Consider the following 6768-nt stretch of genomic DNA (forward strand, 5'->3'; position numbering starts at 1 on the left):
CCCCCAGACCGCCACCATCACGAGCCACAAGACAAGATGCCCAGACACCCAAAGGACGGCAGAGAAAGGCCGCAAGCCCAGAAGCACAGCGCCCGCCACCCCTGGCCCACCCAGAGGGAGTGAGGCAGGGTGTCAGGCCCCCCCCTCTTTAGGGCGGCGGAGGACACCCATCCCCATGCATCCTCGAGTTTAACACAAGACCGGCTCACCCCATGAGGCTGATGTCTCCAGGAGTCTCCATTTGCGTGGCTTACATTCATCATTTGTTGTAAGCGCCATGAAAGCTCGGATCTATCCTGACTGGGATCAACGGTTCAGCTACTGCAATGGTCTGAAGGGGATTTACGACAGATCAGGTTGAAACTTCGCAGTCTACCTGAGGATGTCCTTCCTTTCATGACCACAGTGGATCATCTTCTGATGATCCAGCTCACAAAGATCAAACCTGGTTTCTGGAAAATGTTGAGTTCTCTGGACTTCAAAGACCAGACCACAGGTCAGGAAGGTCTTTTGTTCTGATCACTGAGGTGAAAAAACAGCATTATCTTTAAAACAATGCTCTAAATGATCAGTTATAGTTCTACCTGTAGTAAGCTATTTATTCTACTGCAAAAAAAAAACAAGGAGTACTTTTCAGTATGTAGTTGTTGAGTGGCGTCTTTTCAACTTGTGAGATTTAATCTCCACTCCTTGCTTCCCATCACCGTGCGCCTCTCCGCAGTGGAATCTAACCATCACAAGAGGAAGGTGAACACTGGAGGCGGGAGCCCCTGATGATTGTGTTCAACCACTGAGCTTCAATTTACGTGCAGCCATAAACGACTGGAAATGATGAAGCTGCTGCCCGCATGTTGATGTAAGCAGGCATGGCTCCATCAGGGACCGGGCCCGACGGCAGGACTTTGTGATGATGGACGTCCTGTCACGCACTGTTTGATGAAGATGATGCTCCACAGTCAGGCCCTGGGACCCGGCAGATGACCTGATCCATCATCCTGCAGACACTCTGTTGTGTTCCGCTGATGCAAGAGGGCTTTTATTTTGCAAGCTTTCTCTTGAAGTGCTTGTGTCCTGCATCCTGCTCTGGACGAAGATGACATGATGTATCAGAGCGAACCGGCAGGGCCGATCAATAGCTCGTCTGGTCAATGCATCACCAAGGCAGGACGGAGTGATCCCACTCTCCATCTCCCGGCCCGTAGACGGCTGGACAAAGGCTCCTGTCTCGGGAGGACGACTCCCTCGTGGGTTTCCAAACTGGGCAAACAGCTTTTAAAGTGACAGAGTGCCAAGGATGGTATTCAGAAGAATTCTTCTGCAGGTTAAATCTTTATTTTCTGTAGTCGTTTGGTCCTGAACCCATCCTTGGTACCATAAATGTCATTGTTGCACCTCTTCAGTTCCAATGAAGGTTCAGGTCCGGGCCGTTGTGTGCGGAGTTAGCCTGTTCTCCCTGTGTACGCTTGGATCTCTGACCACAGTTCAAAAATGTGCGTGTGAGCTGATCTGGTGGCCTTTCCTGTGTTTACTTGTTCTGTTAGTCCTGTGAAGGACAGATGACGTCTCCAGCTTCACTCTGCCTCAGAGCTGGGATCCGTTCCAGCTGCCTGCCATCCTGAAAAAGAGGTAGTGATGTGGAAGATGGATGGATGGATGGGCACTCCAAGTAACCTCTGCTTGGTAAATGAGAAGGTGCGCCCTGCCTCACTGAGGATCAGCTCTAGGACCCAATGGCTAAAGTATAACAAAGAGAATGAACGTTAAACCTTTTGGGTTTTCCTGTCCCAGGATTTCTGTTCTTATCCTTTGGATGCTTCAGTTTCTTTTTTGGGTCTTCTTTTGTTTTTTTTTCCAAAAAAGCCCTGCAGACACAGATCCATTAGAATCCTTCGACGAACGTGGCTTCAGGGGAGACGAGCCATGACTCAATGACACCGGTCACATGTCCAATTTGCCTCGCCCAAATGATTTCACCTGTCACATTCGGAAACGTCTGAAGTGTTCTGACAAAGTAGGGATTCACTGATACCACCGTTTTGTTTTGTTTTTTTAACAAGTACGAGAACTAACCTTTCACTATTTTCCATTACCAAGTATCAATACGAGTACTTAATAAATGCCATGAAGCCTAATTCATACTTTATCCATAAACGATAAACAGCGGTTATGTGTTTCCGCGAACCAACGGCCTCACAGTTGAAGCTCACAGATACACACTGAGCTATGCTACTGTAGACTGAAGGACTCATCTGTTAATGAGTATCAGTGACTTTAATCGTGTTTAATCAAGCATGCAGCATCACTGGTGTGTGAGCCTGAAACTCTTTAGCGTGTAGCATGGAGCACGACTCAGAGTTCTGTGTCGATCACTTAAACTACTGAGCGACATCGTTCTAACTCTGCTGGTCCAAATGTCTCTGGTGATGAAGTTGCTGCTGTTGCACCAACTATCTTACTCCTCTTGATATTTGGTCTGAAAATCATTTACAGTCTCACTTTTGTCATTAATATTAAAGAGTCTCCAAACTGTGGACATCACTCGTGCTCTCTTGTCTGCCTGCTGACCTTGCAAATGAATGACGTCACTTAGTACTCACCGGGTTGTATTGGGATCTTTCACAAGTACTTTGTGCAGTATCAGACCCAATACTGGTATTGGTATCAGTGCATCCCTCGTACAAACGTTTGGTTAAAGATCCGAGTGATGCAGCTTTGACTCAGGTTGTTGGAAGACACCAAAACATGTTTGGTTCCTCCAGTTGCAACTGAAATTGTTCAGTGGATTGTCGGTGCATGCGACCGACTCGTCTACCTTCCCACTAAAGTCAGTGACGTTCACATTTAGAAAGGAACTACTTTGTCCTGCCTTTGAGTTCATTTGTGAGTTTGGTTTGCAGTTTGATTGACGTCTGAACACAACACAGACCAAACATACATGATACATGTTCTTGTTGAGTTTTCAGCTGACAACAAAAAACACCAGTCCAACACGGTGTTATCTCTACGATCTCCGTCAACACGGTGTTATCTCTACGATCTCCGTCAACACGGTGTTATCTCTACGATCTCCGTCAACACGGTGTTATCTCTACGATCTCCGTCAACACGGTGTTATCTCAACGATCTCCGTCAACACGGTGTTATCTCAACGATCTCCGTCAACACGGCGTTATCTCTACGATCTCCGTCAACACGGTGTTATCTCTACGATCTCCGTCAACACGGCGTTATCTCTACGATCTCCGTCAACACGGCGTTATCTCTACGATCTCCGTCAACACGGTGTTATCTCTACGATCTCCGTCAACACGGTGTTATCACAACGATCTCCGTCAACACGTCGTTATCTCTACGATCTCCGTCAACACGGTGTTATCACAACGATCTCCGTCAACACGGCGTTATCTCAACGATCTCCGTCAACACGGCGTTATCTCAACGATCTCCGTCAACACGGCGTTATCTCTACGATCTCCATCAACACGGCGTTATCTCAACGATCTCCGTCAACACGGCGTTATCTCTACGATCCCCGTCAACACGGCGTTATCTCAACGATCTCCGTCAACACGGCGTTATCTCAACGATCTCCGTCAACACGGCGTTATCTCTACGATCTCCGTCAACACGGCGTTATCTCAACGATCTCCGTCAACACGGCGTTATCTCAACGATCTCCGTCAACACGGCGTTATCTCTACGATCCCCGTCAACACGGCGTTATCTCAACGATCTCCGTCAACACGGCGTTATCTCTACGATCCCCGTCAACACGGCGTTATCTCTACGATCTCCGTCAACACGGCGTTATCTCAACGATCTCCGTCAACACGGCGTTATCTCTACGATCTCCGTCAACACGGCGTTATCTCAACGATCTCCGTCAACACGGCGTTATCTCAACGATCTCCGTCAACACGGCGTTATCTCTACGATCTCCGTCAACACGGCGTTATCTCAACGATCTCCGTCAACACGGCGTTATCTCAACGATCTCCGTCAACACGGCGTTATCTCAACGATCTCCGTCAACACGGAGTTATGTGAACGATTTCCGTCAACACGGCGCTATCTGAACGATCTCCGTCAACACGGCGCTATCTGAACGACCTCCGTCAACACGGCGTTATGTGAACGATCTCCGTCAACACGGTGTTATCTCAACGATCTCCGTCAACACGGCGTTATCTCAATGATCTCCGTCAACACGGTGTTATCTCAACGATCTCCGTCAACACGGCGTTATGTGAACGATCTCCGTCAACACGGTGTTATCTCAACGATCTCCGTCAACACGGCGTTATCTCAATGATCTCCGTCAACACGGTGTTATCTCAACGATCTCCGTCAACACGGCGTTATGTGAACGATCTCCGTCAACATGGCGCTATCTGAACGACCTCCGTCAACACGGCGTTATGTGAACGATCTCCGTCAACACGGTGTTATCTCAACGATCTCCGTCAACACGGCGTTATCTCAACGATCTCCGTCAACACGGCGTTATCTCAACGATCTCCGTCAACACGGCGTTATCTCAACGATCTCCGTCAACACGGCGTTATCTCTACGATCTCCGTCAACACGGCGTTATCTCAACGATCTCCGTCAACACGGCGTTATCTCTACGATCTCCGTCAACACGGCGTTATCTCAACGATCTCCGTCAACACGGCGTTATCTCAACGATCTCCGTCAACACGGCGTTATCTCAACGATCTCCGTCAACACGGAGTTATGTGAGCGATTTCCGTCAACACGGCGCTATCTGAACGACCTCCGTCAACACGGCGTTATCTGAACGATCTCCGTCAACACGGTGTTATCTCAACGATCTCCGTCAACACGGCGTTATCTCAATGATCTCCGTCAACACGGTGTTATCTCAACGATCTCCGTCAACACGGCGTTATGTGAACGATCTCCGTCAACACGGTGTTATCTCAACGATCTCCGTCAACACGGCGTTATCTCAATGATCTCCGTCAACACGGTGTTATCTCAACGATCTCCGTCAACACGGCGTTATGTGAACGATCTCCGTCAACATGGCGCTATCTGAACGACCTCCGTCAACACGGCGTTATGTGAACGATCTCCGTCAACACGGTGTTATCTCAACGATCTCCGTCAACACGGCGTTATCTCAATGATCTCCGTCAACACGGTGTTATCTCAACGATCTCCGTCAACACGGCGTTATGTGAACGATCTCCGTCAACACGGTGTTATCTCAACGATCTCCGTCAACACGGCGTTATCTCAACGATCTCCATCAACACGGTGTTATCTCAACGATCTCCGTCAACACGGCGTTATCTCAACGATCTCCGTCAACACGGCGTTATGTGAACGATCTCCGTCAACACGGCGCTATCTGAACGACCTCCGTCAACACGGCGTTATGTGAACGATCTCCGTCAACACGGTGTTATCTCAACGATCTCCGTCAACACGGCGTTATCTCAATGATCTCCGTTAACACGGTGTTATCTCAACGATCTCCGTCAACACGGCGTTATGTGAACGATCTCCGTCAACACGGTGTTATCTCTACGATCTCCGTCAACACGGTGTTATCTCAACGATCTCCGTCAACACGGCGTTATCTCAACGATCTCCGTCAACACGGTGTTATCTCAACGATCTCCGTCAACACGGCGTTATGTGAACGATCTCCGTCAACACGGCGTTATCTCAACGATCTCCGTCAACAGCGGACTGCTACAGCAAAGATTATTGGTGGCGGTTTGGAGGATCTAAAAACTAACTAAACCCCATTTCATAAAACTGGTGGAGACTCCCTGCAGGACCAGACTCAGAGGAGGAGATTTCCTGCTGTTGTGGTTAGAGTTAGAGGATAGAAAGAGAATGTTTCTGCAGAAGATTAGAAGACGACACAAGCAGATGCCCTCTTCTATATAATCCTGTGTTCATCTTCTTTACTCTTCTTCTGCTCAGCAAATACATTTGCCAGAACACCCGTGAGGATCTGAGCTTTATGTCTCATCTGTTATAGAAAAGCTAGAAAATATTAAACATTTAACAAAGTTATGTAACTTAGCACAGAGAACAAACGTCTCAGACATGTGGAGGCAGCAGCAAACAGGAAGCAGGAAGCTCCTCTCCAAACTAAAAGGTACTTTCCAGGAGCAGGTGATGAGCAGCACCGCCACCAGACAGCAGGTGGGAAATGGCAAGACGGATTCCTCCCATAGAATCTGCTTCCTGCCTCCTTGTTGCAGACAACCAAGCAGCGACGTCGGATCCATGTAAGAGCCTGAGTAAAAGGGAGAGCAGCAAAGTAAACTGTACAGTGAGAACCGAGTGCCTGTGCTCCCTCAAGGCTTTCCTCAAATTGGCGATCAGACGTTCAAACAGCCTCCCACCAAACGTTAACGTGTCTGAATGCAGTCAGTACATTCTGCCTCATGGGCTTCATGCCAGTCTGCCAGGGATCTGACTTTCCTTCCACTTCTGCCTCCTGAAGGGAAAGTGTCTGCTGCTTCCCTCGGAGGAGGAATCCAACCAGCCAACACATTCTCCTCAGTGTCTGACGTGCTGAAATATTAAAGGCAGCGTTTAAAATCCAGGATTTTTACCTCCGTTGTAAAGCTGCTCTGTGTTAACACGTAGAGATTTCATTTTCAGGAGGCGCAGATGAAAAGCTCCTCTGGGCAAAAAGGAAGCATGTTCACTGCTTTTAAATGTAAAAGCTTCTGTACAGCAGCTCAAGGATCGCATTTTAATCAAATGGAAAATGTCCGA

The sequence above is a fragment of the Blennius ocellaris genome (genome assembly GCF_963422515.1).
Source record: "Blennius ocellaris genome assembly, chromosome: 19".
NCBI classification, from domain to species: Eukaryota; Metazoa; Chordata; class Actinopteri; order Blenniiformes; family Blenniidae; genus Blennius; species Blennius ocellaris.